Below are 14720 nucleotides of genomic sequence, written 5' to 3' on the forward strand. Positions count from 1 at the left end.
CCCGCAGCATCACTGAGAGCCTCGTGTGGGGCCAACACAGGGCTGAAACGTAGAGGAGAAATAATTGCTTTTTAATTTTCCCGGGAGAAAACAATGGTTTGCATTTGCTCAGCCCTATCCCAGCATGGGGAGGGTTTGCCCCATTTTGCTCCTCACTGAGTAAACTGGTGCTTCTGGCTCCACTCTCAAAGGTCACCCCAGCCCACAGAAAAGGCAGCGTGAGGGAGCAGAGCCCTGGCATTGCCTGCTAACAGTGGATACATGGGAAAACTGCACCAAACCTTTGGCAGCGGCCAGGCCACTCCGGCTTTTCGTATGGAGCCGTGGGGGCTGGCTGGTCGCGAGGAGAGGGGCAGGGGCGCTCCTCCCAGAGCTGGTCATGGTGCCCAGCATGGACACCAGCCTGCAACACCGGCCCCTGCCCTCCCCAAGCCACAGCACTGCTCCTCCCTAGATGCCCCGAGCACAGGCAGCCGGGGGACCAGTACGTCCCCTGAGGGTCCTAGCAGTCACCACTGACCAGCCACTGGCCATGGCTCCAACCCTCACCTGGGCAGCATCAACCAAGGGGAAAGCACTTGGTGCCAATAGAAAAGCAATTTAGAGCTCCAGAGGAATCCAGCCGTACTTGAGTGCTAATTACTTAAAGTAAACATATTGACTTTGGGACTGTGTCCTGCCCCACCATTCAGTCACTTCTGAGCAGCAGGATCAGAAACCCCGACCTCCTGTGCTCCCCCAGCCCATAGCACCAGCGGTGGGGCCGATGCCATCCCACCCCCAGCAGCACCCTGGAGCCTCCCGGAGTCGCTCTGCCCCTTCACTGCTGGCAGCCAGCGCAGACCTTGGTGGTGGAGGCATGCACAGCACAGTCATAACTGGGCAGTGGGGGGGTCCCGACCAGAAAGACACCCCAGCTCCCCTGGGGGAGGCAGGTCCTGCCCTGCAGAGATGCTTTGACAGTGGTGCCAAACACAGGGCAGGACGCCGGCACCTCGGGGTTTGCAGACGGGTTTCTTCACCTCGGACTGCTGCTGCTTCTCTTGCTCTGGTTGAAAGACAGAATTGCAGAGTGAGAGCTCAGGTGTCTGAGCCTCTGAGAGCCAAGGTCTGTGCTAGAAATTATGATATACCTCAAGTATAATGGTGCAAACAACCATTATCATAATTTTGATACCAATTACATGTAATTTGAACAAAGGAGTTGTCCTAGCTTTGATTTGCTCTCCTTGTATTCCTGGCTGGTTTCATTAAAATCACTTACAGAGATTTGCAGCAGTTCTGTTTGAAGTGCTTTCATTAGGATTTTCATTTTCAGTGGCGTCGGAAATAATTTCACAGCAGGCTGTTAATGTTTTACAAAGGCATCTGCAGCATGTGGCCGTCACTCGTGCTCAGATGCATTTCAGACAGACCAGTCCTGCTGGCCACATGGCCATGTGGGGCGAGCGTCCAGCCCCAGAGCCGGGGAAGGATGCTCCGGAGCGGCTATGGCAGAGGCTGGCGCCTGCCCCGGTGCTGAGCTCTCACTGCAGCCCATGCTCTTCCCAGACCTCCCTCGACCGCTCCAAGCAGAGCTGTGCTGAATTTGCAACCCAAAACTTTATAAATTTGAAGACTAATTAAGTACCAGGCTGGTTCGAGCTGCTGTGAGGGGACCCCCAGCGCTGCCTGCATCCCTGCGCATCCCTCGGGGGGACCCTGAAGTGCCAGCACACCCTGGGTGTGGATTTCCCTGTTTCACACCATTTCCCCTATTTGTTAAGAGCTTTTTAACGTTTAAGTCTTTGCGGTGATCACCATTTAAAATCAATTACCAAGATTTCTAACTTTATTGGCCTCTCAATAAAGTGGCAGTAAATGTCCCTTAACAACAAGGGCACTGAAGTTACAGTGCTGAGCTACAGTGGATTTCCTTGGGGTGAACGCTGCTCTGGCTCCTGCTCATTAGGCAATCAAAGATGCAAGTTGCATGACACACTGATGAAGAAAGACACTTCAGGACCTGCTCCGTAACTCAATCACCACAAGGCATTCGCCAATTATCCCTTAGTCACAGGGTGAGGGTGACAGAGAGGTCGTGCAGAGCAAGTCTTTTTCATTTGTCCATGATAAAAGAGGGTAATATACTTTGCACATGATAATTAGCAATTTACTCCAGCTGCGGCTAATTCCTAGATACATTTTGCACTCCAGGACTCAGTACTTGGGCAGACTCTAAATAAGGCACCTGCACAGTGTGTCCAGCTCCGTTAAAGCTCTCCAGTAATTACAGAGTGTGCGGTGCACAGCGGCAAGCTGGACGGCTTCCCACGCCTGCGGGTGCCTCTGCTCCGCCTGCCACCCTGCCAGCGCTGGATGCAGCCCCCGGAGAGGGACCACCAGCCGTTGGCCACACTGTCCCCCTGGGTGCCTGCCAAGGGGGGTCCTGCTGGCTCCGTCCCCATGATGGGGAGAGGGACCCTCCCCAGCCAGCGCATCCCGGCCCCGCTCACAGCCCCTGGCTCAGCGTTGGCCTTCGGTGAAAGGGGCATTGGGGGAAAGGGCTGCAGCTCAGGGAAGCAATAATTCAGTTTCGTTATAATGGTGCACCCGCATCCCAGGGCGAGATTGCCATGTAGGTTTTCAAAAATACTGCTTAAATAAACAGAAAGGGAGGAAATGCTGGAGAGAGTGTCCAATCTGCATTATAATTAGGGGAAAGAATAACAAATGGCAGAAACAACCTGTTCTCATCTGCAGCTGTGGTTTGTTCCTACTGTATCTGAAAGGCCATGCACCACCCGTACCAGGAGCTTTCTCTGGAAATATATGAGTGTTTCATTCAGCAAGAGTGGAAAAAGAGCATCTTTTTGCATGTATTGCAGATTCTGCTGTAATGAAGCATCAGAGAATTTTATCAGCAACACTTTGCTGCTGTCTCAAGTTTGATAGCAAAAGTGGGGAGCTGCACCCCTGAAAGGGTGTCCATGGGGAGAGCCAACGTGAGGACAGCAGTTAGGCTCCGGCATGGGGGGTCACCCTGTTGTGGGGCTGGGTCTCTGCCCCACACAGTGGTTTGGGGTCACCAGAGTCACATCTGGCCACCCAGAGTCGAAAAGTGCAGTACTCAGTGGATATATTTGAGACATTATTCATCCCCAGACTAATTTAACCATAAACCTTCCTAATGAGTCTGATAGTGCAGGAATGGAGAGAAAGCAGCATTATTATCTGTAAACAGCAGCGGCTGACAGCATGTTTAATCGCAGGCTGTGTGACAGTAACATTGGTGGACAAGATTAGACACTTCCCCAATTAGTCATACACCAAAGGCAGGAACACAGAGCCTGAGGGTCACGTAACCCACGAGCCAGAGGAGCAAAGATCAAAGCTGGAGGCTGCCCTGGCGAGGGGGAGGCACTTGGGGCCGGCAGGGCTGCAGCTGCCCCCGACACCACGGCTGAGCCATCACCGGCACCCAGTGCCCCGCGTGCCTGCCAGCACCGCGAGCTGCCTGCTCCTAACAGGATTTTGCAATCTGCGGTGAACATGCTAATGGGATAGAGAGGTAAAGAGTTCATCCTACTCACTTTTCTCTGCTTCTTCCCGTTTTTCTCTGAGCATCTCTCTCCCCTGGTTTTCTCTGGCTCACCTCTCCCTGCCTGAGTGCTCCTGAGGGCTGGAGATTAAAAGCATTAATAAGAGCCAGAATGTATTATGTGAATCCTATTTATCACAAAGCAAATGGTATCTAGAAGGCTGTAGCCTTTGGAGCCACGGCCACCAGTTTACAAGAAATGCTGTCAAGGCTGTGGGGTTTCTCCATCCCCAGCCCCTGAGCCTGGGAGCACGGGGGAGAAGAGAAAGCAGCTGCAGGAGTCGCTGCCGGTGGACCACAGCAAGAGCAAGCGCGGTAATGGCACAAGAGGCAGGCTGGTGGAGGCTGGCAGGGTCTACACAAACTGCAGGGAGGCACTGGATGTGCCAAGCACCACGAGGCAGCAGGATACAGCCCCGACCCCAGGATAGCCAGGGCTGCGGCATTCCCACTGCCAAGGCTGCTTCCAGGGCCGTCAAAACTGTAGCATATGCCTGCTCTTCTTCTTAATCCCGACATTTTGGGTTAAACCAGTAGCTCCTCAGTGGTGAAATGCAGGTGTTTTGATTTATCTGTGAGAATTCTTATTATCAGCCACAGCAACAGAGACTCTGACCTTTCATGTCAGGGCCCCTTTGAATTTACTTTCTGCCCCAAGGTACAAAAGAGGCCATGAGAAAGCGATTTTTTTTCCTCCAAGACCCCTTAGTTTTCAAGAACTTTTAAGGGCAGAGAAACCATAACTGGGACATCTTCTAACTTTACAAAGGTCCTTCATCATGTTAGATTTTGATTAATCAGCCTCCTACTTTCCTGTCACTTCCACAGGGGAGAGCACCAGAGACCTCCCTGCAGCCCCTTTCGGGAGAGGGAGAAGAAGGATTCTGCAGCTGGGGGAGCTGTGGCCACCTGTGGGGAAGCTCCAGTATCGGTGCCAGTCTGCCCTCCTGGTCCTGGTCCCACTCCTGCTCCCATCAGCAGAGAGACACAGCACCATGCTGGGTGCAGGATGCCACAATGGGCACTGCTGGCTCCCACGCCCCTGTACCGCTCGCCATGGGACCACTGGCCGTGGCTGCCTCCAGGCTTGGAGACAGTTCCTGCGGCTGCAGACCCTGAGACTCTCTGGCCTGCTCCAGCCAGCGCAGGGTGAGCATCATGCTTGCAGATGAGCCTGACACCGTAGGGATGAGGCTGCTCACCCCAGCCCTGGTCCCAGCCCCAGCTGCAGCTGGGGGGGCCCAGAAGCCCCGCAGACTGACTGGCAGCAGGCAGTTTCCTCTGCCTGACAGATGACATGCATAATTCAGGCGAAATATTCATTTAAGACTGTCTGAGCTGTGGTAATAAAGCAGACATTATGACAATACAGATCAATAAGTCCAGAGAGGATCCTTCGCTGAAACACGCTGCCATTGTTCAAACCAAGTCTTAATTGTGACAGGAATTGATTTCTTTTTTCTAATATCCCTGACTTTTAATTAAAAGGTAGTTAAGTAGACGATACATTTCCAGGATCATTTAGAGGCAGGACAACATCAAGGAGCATGCACTTAAAATGCGGAAATGGTGCCTTGTTAATATAATGAGACTGCAGCCTGGGGAGTTGCTCCGTGCTGATTCAGAGATGCCCGTGGCTGGGCAGGGTACAGGGGTGCCAGGGACCCCACACCAGCTCCCACAGCCTGCAGCTCCCCTCTGCCCTGGCCTCAGCAGGGACACAGCCACATCCCTACTTGTTCTCCCCCTCCCCCTTGGGCCCGCCATCCCTCTGCATTTCACACCCTCTTGCACACACGAGTGCCTCGAACAGCTCTGATTACCCTGCAGACTCCAGTGCTTTGCTTTGCCCTTGGACGGTGGCTGGTGGCAGAGCCTGGCAGGACCAAGCAGGGCCACGGAGGCAGGCAGGGCAGACAGCGCATGTCCCACGGCATGCCGCGGAAGGCAGCCACCAGCTGCCCCAGGAGCTCAGCAGGGTGGGTGCAGCCCCAGCACAGACTTTCCCTCACTCCCATCCCGTGGTCACGCACACCTTGAGACTGTCCTGAGATGTGTCCACAGCAAGGAAGAGGACAGGCGGAGGGAGCGCTGGAGCCCCTGCGAAGGGAGGGGATGAACTCCTCCAACCTTTTGTTTTTTTCAGTTTCCAGGAAGCTTCTCATGGGCAGGGGTGGCAGCGGCACAGCACAGCAAGACGTGCGTGCGAGGAAGCCAACTGTGAACCAGCCAGACACTTCTCAATCATCCGCTATTACAGTAAAACAGGCCAAAGCACCCTAATCTGACTTGAGGGAGGCCATTAACATCAGAGACTCCATTAAAAGAAGAAATGGGCCTTTTATCTACTAATCAAGAATCGTAAAGGAGAAAACCTTGGAAGACACCCATAAATCCCCTAGCACATCCCCAAGGAAATCCTGGCACTGCAGCCTGCAGCACAGCACGGTGGCGGTGGCTCCAGCGACGCGGCTCCAGCACCATCCCAGCCAGCCGACCCCACCAGCATGCCAAGGCATCTGCCAGACCATGTAACACGACAGAGCCGCAGCCATCCGTACTGGAGGCAGCAGCATCGCAGCAAGTGTCCGAGCCATCCCTACTGGTGTCCTGTCCCTGCCAAGTGGCCCCTCACCGGAGAGCAGAGCTCTTGGGCTGTATGGGTGCTGGGCTGGGTGCTGGCTGCACATCCCCATGCCCCTGCATCGACCAGCTCAGCCAGCCTGGCAGAGCCGAGCACCCAGCAGGAGCCACTCTCCTGCCTTGGGGACGAGGGGCTGCACCCAGAGGCAGAGCTTTGCCAGGTTCACACTCTCAGGCAGATGGACCCCCAGGGGCCGTTACCTCCCATCACCTGAGCTTCGATAACAGAGCATTAACAGGACTAATCAAATCTTCCCTGCCTTACCACCCAGTCTGGTTGCTGCTTGGAAAACACGTGCGATGTAGTCAGGAAAGTGGCGTTTGGATCAGGTCCATAAGAAACTGAGCAGTAATTTAGCAGTAATTTAGGGCTCTTCCTGACACCTGGAAGCCAGAGCTGGACTAGTGAGTGCTGGCTGAGCAGCCTCTGTTTCCCGTCCCCATCCCTTGGCACAGCCGTCCCTCTGCCCTGCACCCAGCGGCTCCACCAGGCTCAGTTGCACAGCTCATCAGGAGAAGGGGCTGCGAACGCCCCGCTGCGATCCATCTGACCGCTCCGCGCACCCAGGAGAGCCCCCTTCCCTCCAGCCCTCAGGGTGGCACCTGTGCAGCTGGCTCAGGCACAGCACCCGCAGCACGGGCAGAGGATGGGAGATGTGTGTCACCTCCTCATGAGCTCCAACCACGGAAATGGGAAACACGGCTGGAGCAGACGGGCACCCGGACCGTGGCACTTCACCTGCGGGCTCCAAGGGATGGGACAAGGATGGCTGCATCCCTGGGGAACAGCCAGAGCTGACACAGAGCTCGGACCCATGGAACTGCAAAGCTGCATTCTCAAAAGTGACATTTTAAACCGCAGTGGCTGCAAGCATGTCTTGTCATTGGACTATGGTCACAAGTAGCTGGTTAGGCTCTTTGAAAAGCTTTACCCTTAGAAACACACACAAGCACCAGCACAGAGCTGTATGGTGAGCTGCTGTATCAGTCCTCATCACAGGGCGTTAGAGAGGACAGGAATTACTTTTTGATACTGGAGTTCCATCTGTATGCATCCTCCTCTGTATTGCTGAACCTGCCTGTCAGAGTCTTGCTCAAAGCTGGCAGTGGTGGAATTCGGAGCAGCAGCACAAAGCAGGGAGAGGTCCAGGTTCCGGAGACCCTGTCTCTGCATTAAAAGGTGCTGGGATAGCTTTTGGCCATTCTCACAAAATATATGTGGTATTTACTCTGCTGATGGGTACCTAAGTGGTCAGACACTGCAGCAAATCCTGTTTCCCTAGGACAGATTAGATTAGAGAGCAGAGGTGCTTGAGAGCTCACTGATATTGCCAGGAAAGAAGAGCAAAGACTGAAGAAGATTCTCAGAAACATCCACGCCCTGCTGTTCTTCCCCTAAGCTGCTTGCTAATGCCAGCTAGAAATGCAGAAGCATCACCTTTGCAAATACAGTCCATTTCTATTATTTGGCTCATCAAATATAAGCCAAAATACAGACAGTGACAAATGGTCTGGCTTCTTAAAAGCCCCACGCACACAACAGCCCTCCCACCCTGCATCCCTGCCGAATATACCCAATACAAGGTGCAGCCCCTCCGTCGCGCTGCCCGTTCCCTGGCTGCAGCATGCCAGTGAGCAAGGCCCCCTCCCCAGCCCCCACCCGACGGGTCACGCCAGGGAGCCGGGGCTGGCAGGCAGCTGTCACCTGCAAGGAACGGGCAAGCAGCAGCCCTGCCACACCTGCCTTCCCCTAACGCCGCCTTCCCAGAACGAGGAAATCCAGCAACTGAGCATGTGAACAACCCCCGAGGGAAGGATAACGCTGTCTGGCAGGGACACCAGGCTCAGGAAGGAGTGGGATAGCCCAGACAAGTTCCCAAAGAATTTGTGGTGCTCTAACACCTCTTCATGCTGATAATCTTTTAATTCATCCAGCTTTGTTACCTTGGATATTTTGGTCTCCAAATCAATGCAGCCCCTAGAATGATAAAGACCTTCATTAATACCACTGGGCTATTGCCTAAACCAACAGCACACGAGCCGGTGCTTTTTCGTTTGATTTTGCTGTCGCTTGGGACAGGATTAGGGAGAAAAATATCTACTAGTTCTTGCAATATCCTTCAGCAAACATCAGCTCAGACCAAAGAGGACATGGGATGCCAGTGCTAGTAACTGGAAAGAAACTCTTCCCTTGCAGATGGTCAGAGACCCTTGATGGCACCCCAGGCTTTGACATAATTATCGCAAGCACAGAGCAGCTGCCAAGCAGCACAGCACTTGAGTGAAAAGGAAGAGAGCTGCTTAATCATACGGTCTCTCTTCCTAAAAGGGGGCTTTCATCCTTGTCCAAACCCTTTGCAGGGGTGCTGCATGCAGCACAAATCAAATATCACGGAAGGGACTTACATGCAATTAGTGGCTCTTCTTGCTCAGACAGCAATTAGCATTTTGCCTTTGAAGGGGTGGAGGCAGCGCCACCTGCTGCTGCAGAGGTGGGGGCAGATGCCAGCGGGACCCCTGCCCTGTGCTGCCAGGGCCCATGACACACTCTCCTGGCCGTGGCCATGCCCAGGGATGGGACCAAGCCCTCCGCCCCCAGCAAGTCCGAAGGCATCTGAGGGCAAACAGGCATCTGCGGCACAAAGCACGATGCTCAAGCCCCTCTGCGCAGCCCTACAAGACCACCATGCATCTGCTGGAAGAACCTCCTTGTGAAGCAGCTCGGGCCATTTTCCACAGGCCAGGGGACAGTGATATTGAAGGGCAGAGGGAATCACCTTATGAAGCACTGATAAACTCAGGTCTTTCTCCAGGGCAGCTGTTTCTAGCGGATGAACTCAGCTCACAGCAGAAAGCGTTACCAGGCCTGAAATAGAGCACTGCACTTTGTACCAACAAATTTCATCCCAGTTATCCCGCTCCTGCATTTTTCTCTGAAATATTCCAGTGCCCCGAGCCATCAGTGCCCTGTGCCTGCAGTGCATCCCCCAGCCCCGAGGGATGCCCCCAGCCGGATCCCCAATGCCCCACACCGCTGCCCCACAGCTGCTGTCTTTACCCAGTTCTTTCCCACCTTGCCATTCTTGCTCTAATCTCAGCTTGCTGCGTCTCAGCCAACAGTTTGTCTCTCATTTGATTGCAATGTGTGCAGGTTAGATCTCCAGCACTCCCGTTCTCTGGCAGGTAACTGCTCGGACGCCTGCCTTGCCGTGGTGTGCGTTGCACAGCCTGCCCAGGTCGCTTGCCGAGGAACCCGTCGTACATCTTACCCCATTTTCCCATTTGCTGCTGTTTTTTCAGAGCTGCTCATAATCCAGCTAGCTCAAGTGTTGCGGCATCAGAGTGGCTTTTCCCCAAACAAGCCAGAACTTTCCAGCCGGACACCTCTGGCTTTGTGTCAAGTTCCAGTTTCCCCAGCCAGCGAGTCCCATTGCCTGCCAGCCCTTAAGTTCATATCCAGTCATTAAGCTCACATCAGCTGTCGGCCCATCGCTGCAGCGCCAGGACGGCTGCGGTCAATGCTGACAGCTCTCTGGGGTTGTTTATGTGCCTGTGGAAAGGTTTAGCCTCACCAAACACCCCCATGGGGGAACGAGGTGGCTGGGTCTGAGATGAGTTCCCATCCATCCTGCCCTGCAGAAGGGCAGGAGAAGCGTCACCTCTGTGTCCACTGGCTCTACGCATCCCGGCACCGCATGCCACCAGCGCCTGCAGCACCGAGACTGGAGCCAAGGGAGCAGCCTGGCCCTCACACCCGGTGCAGGGCTGCAGTTTATGTTTTGTTTTCTCTTGTAACTCTTTGTTCCCAACCTTGTAACTGTTAACTCTCAAAACCTGACCTTAAGCCTCACTAAATAAATTTTTCCTCTGTGTTACCGTAAGGGCTGCGCAATGCCAGGAATGATGCTCAATCAAGGCAAGACAGAGGAGCAAAGGGTCTCCACAGGGCACGCCAGGCGTGTACCCCACCAGGCTGCACGGAGACAGGAAGCTTTGCCAGCTGCCCACAGCTCACAACGAGTTTGCCACCCTGCAGAATGGAGCAATAGCAGGAACCTCAAGGAATTTTGCAGGGCTGGGAAGAAGCACCAAGCGGAGCCCATGGCCAGAGCCCAGAGCCATGCAGAGGTCCTCAGGGAAGGAGCCAGGCGGAGCTAGGCACACGCCGTGGGATGGCTGGGCTGGTGAAGCAGGGGCAGGTACACCGCACCGCAGGCACGGACCAACAGCTGGTTGCAACCCACCATGGCACATCAGCCCTGCAAGACATATCCCCCTGCCCTGGCGTCCTGCTCACCCACCAGCCACTGCAGAGCAGCCACAGGTAGATCACGGCAGTGACGACGTCTCGAGAAGGGGAGCATGAGCAGAGCAGTCAGATGCCACGTAGACTTCAGAGAGCGGTAAAGTAATTAAGTATTGACTGAGAATGTCCTAGGTGAGCCTCGGATGCGCATTACATTCTGCTTAACTCAATAATCACCACGTATATTATCCTTTTCCGCACTCTATCTTTATTAAGCTAAAAGGTCTGCCATTAGCTACTTGGTTTAAGTGTAAGATTTTAATTAATTCATATTATGAAATATAATTGCTTATTAGAGATAACGTTGCACGTTCTATCACACCAGTATCTCTCTGTAATATTTTAACCAAATTACAATGCTTTGTTCACAGTGGGTGAGCAGAGGTTTTATCAGTCAGGCACCAGGATGCAAAACATCCTCCACAAAGCCAAAAAACCCAATAAATTGGTCAACAATTTGGTACAAACCTGCTCTTCAGAACCATCCACCCTTCCAAAAGTGAGCCAGACACTTAAGACCACTGTGTCTGGCACGGCAGTTCCCCCCCACTCGGGGGGGAGCATCATCCCTGTCAGACCAGGGTCTGTAACGGCCCCACACGCGAGCGCCCGCACCACGGGGTGATGCTCCTGCCGAGAGCTGCGGCCACTGGCGTGGACCACGCAGGCACACGAGCAGCAGCCACACCTCTGCAAGCCGTCAGGGCTTGCCTGGCGGGGGTTTCAGCCGCAGGCAGGGCTGGCAGCACTCCGGTCCCAGAAAACTGGCAGTTCCACGGCATCACCCCCGTGGGACCCCGTCCCGGCAGCGGCCAAGGCAGAGCGGGGAGCTGGAGAGCAGTCAGGGGAGGGGAGGCAGCCAGGGGCTGGAGGTTTCTCACCCCTCCTAGCTTTTCTGGCATCCAAAGAACGCCACTTGCAGGGAACCATGTTCTTTGCTGAATGAGCCTTGTTAGCAAACCTCACCTGAAGTCATACCCGAGCCCTCCCCTCCCCCTGGCCCTCGCCGGCGGCCGCAGGGGAGCCGGGCTCAGCCAAGGGCAGCTCCCACTGCTGGACCCAGCCCCACCGCCCACACGATGGCCTGGTATCTGCAGATGTATTTAGCTGATGATTTAAGCTTTGATTCCATTTAATTTAGATGTTAGAAGAGTTTTATTTTAGGACTTAATATGCTATTTATGAAGGCATGTCAACACAGCATATCAATTTAGCAGCTGTTGCTAGTTTACTATGAGACGCTGTTTAAGACAGGACAATCTGTCTCGCTACGTAACGTCAATTCTGTGGCACTTACACAAATGCAAAATCACTACAACATTAGAAACAAACAACAGCCGTGCTAGAGAGTTAGAGCAATACCTTGTAAACTGCACAATGAATTATTGACTTTATGGCATTCGGTGCTGAATTAAAATGATAAACTAAAGTTTTTATCTGCCGAAAGCCGTTTCCATGATGTTAAAGCAGCAGATGGTCTTTTCTGGAGATCAAGGACTTCAGAGCTTTGCCAGCGCAGAGAAGAACTGGAGATTTAACACACGTATTGCAAAATTTAAGAGGAGAGCACCTGGCGCTGCAGCCTGGCAGGGGCAGCCTGCTGAGCCACAGCCGCCCCCAGCAGGGCCAGCAGCCACCACAACACCCAGTCCAGCCCAGGAGGCGTTCAAAAGGCTGTACCGACCCCGTTAGCTGCTTTCAGGGGTTCCCTGGTACTTATTTAGGGGGGAAACCCTGACAGCCACAGCCTTCCCACCATTCGCACTAACAGCCTGTTCTGGCCCTGCTTTATGAGTCATTAATTCCTAATAAGTAGAAAACTGCATGATGGGCTTTGGATATGAATAGTTTACTGTATCGGGGATAATCCATGATCTAAATTACCAGCTATAAATCAATTTTTGAATGTGGACATATCTTTAATAATGATAAATGAAGAATTTATGGATGCTGCAAAAGTTCACATCAAGGTTTTGATTTATGAGCACACTGAGCTCAGGTGGAGCCATCAACCCCAGGTCCAGCACCTTGCCCCAAACTCAGACACCAGTGCATCCCTCACCTGCACTCCAGTGACTGCCAGCCCCTCATCTCCCTCCTGTGCTAGGGGGCCGGAGGTCCCCATGGACCATGGCCAGGCAACTGCAGGTGGGTCTGAGCTCCAGCCGCTCCTGCCTCCTTTACCAGCTCCTGCTGGCCTCACCCCCACGCTGCAGATGACCAGGACAGCGAAAGGTTTCCTTTCTGTTCAGCAAAGGATGCTCCCCCTTGTCCAGCACACGTCCTCAGGTGGTGCCTGAGATTTCTCTTGACTTCACCTGCTGACGCCCACTCTCACTGCCCATGAGGGTCTGGCAGGGGGGACACACACGAGCAAGGGGTAAGCTGTGGACCACCTGAGCCTTCACAGAATTCAGGACACCAACCCAGCACAGGCTTGCTGCTGAGAGCCGCTGGGCTGGAGGGAGAAGGGCTGGAGCCAAAAGACACCGAGGCACTGGCTGCAGGAGATCAACAGAGACCAAAAACCAGCCCGGCCACCTTCAAGACTGAAGACAGTCTCATTTTGTAATAGCGCTATGGTAATGGTGGGAGCTCCACCACGTACTTCACACAAATGAGCCACGTGAACAGCTACAGACACCGGCACAGCCCTCCTGTGCCTGGCTGGCTGCTGGCGCTGCGGGTCTGTGTGTCAACCTGGTGCTTCAGGACGCATCGCCCTGACCGGGGCTGTTGTTCTCCTGCACGTGTGCCAGGAAGGCCTCCCGAGCTGGAAAGCTGCTTTTCATTTGATTTCAATTTACTGTTGGAATTAAGCTGGTGTAAAACAGTGTGCGAAGAGAAAAATTACCATGTCTGTTTAGAGAGCGTAAAATAGGTAGTTAACTGTTTGGCCACTGAGATGGTGGGGTCCAAATCAATTTTCACCCAACTCGCATCATGCCACAATTAATAAGCTGAAAATGATGCTTGTTAGAAGCAAACAGTAAACAATAAAAATCCTCAGTGCCTGTCACCCCCCTCCTTTGGGCTCGTGCTCAGCCTTTCTCGTCCCTCCTGGCTGGCACCCGCAGAGCGGCCACGAGCAGTGTCAGCAGGAGCCGCAGCGCCGGGGGGCTGGGGGGTTGCTCACGGGGGTGCTCCCTTTGAGGATGGCAGCGCGCAGTGACCCACAGGCACCTGCAGCCCTCAGCCCCACCACGCCGGTGCAGGACAGGTGCCAGGAGCAGGTGCCCCAGCGGCACCTCCCAGCCCCTTCCCTCCTTGCTGAGGCCAACGGAGGGACCCTCGGGACGGAGCAGGAGGGGGCTGTGCTTGCCAGAGGCACTATGCGCGTTTCAGAAAAAAAGCAAAATTACAAAGTGACCACAGGGATGTCCCTCTGCCAGACATGGTGGGACCTGCCACCACCCGAACCTGCCCGCGCTCTGCCCATCAGCACCACGCTACCGCCAGTCACCCCTCGGCCATGGCACAGCACCGCGCTCAGCACCGGCCTCTCCCGTCCTGGCTGGAAGAGCCGACCTTGAGCTGTCTTTCTCCAGTAAATGCTACATACGCGTGCCGCAAAAAGGCAAGGCAAGATGCACGGATTAGGAATTAGCTTGTCCCCAATAACAAGGGTGAGAGCATGATGGTTGTTACCAGCATCCCCACACCGGCACCCAGGGGTGCACGCTGGCGTGCCCAGGAGCCCCAGGACCACAGCAGCATCCACCAGCCCTGTGGTGGTGGACAGGCAACGCTGAGGCTGGTCCCCATCCCCACCCAGCCCTACACCTCGCAAGGGCTGGAAGCAACGAGCAGCGTGAAGCCATTTGTCCCAAGCCAAGGCCATGACAGCTCCCCAGTCAGCCAGAGAAACATTAATTGTAAAGCAAGTAATTAGCGGCTACAAAATATGACCAATACAATTACACTGAGGGGTTTTTTTCCTCTATCTGTCCAAAGTCTTGGCACTGAACAGTCTTATAATTAGATGACAAAAATGACAGGCAGCTCCAGTGAAACAGCCCGTCCTCGCCTTTTGCAGAGGCTCCCCAAGTGTTCTGCACCAATAATTACTAATCAAGTTATTTCTTTCAGTATTAAAAAGGCGTTCCACAGGCAATTTGCCCATAATGGCACATGCCTAGCTCTGGCAAACAGCCCTCTACGTGCAGAGCCCAGCAGGTCTGGGATGGCTTC

This window comes from Falco cherrug, chromosome 3 (genome assembly GCF_023634085.1).
Source record: "Falco cherrug isolate bFalChe1 chromosome 3, bFalChe1.pri, whole genome shotgun sequence".
NCBI classification, from domain to species: Eukaryota; Metazoa; Chordata; class Aves; order Falconiformes; family Falconidae; genus Falco; species Falco cherrug.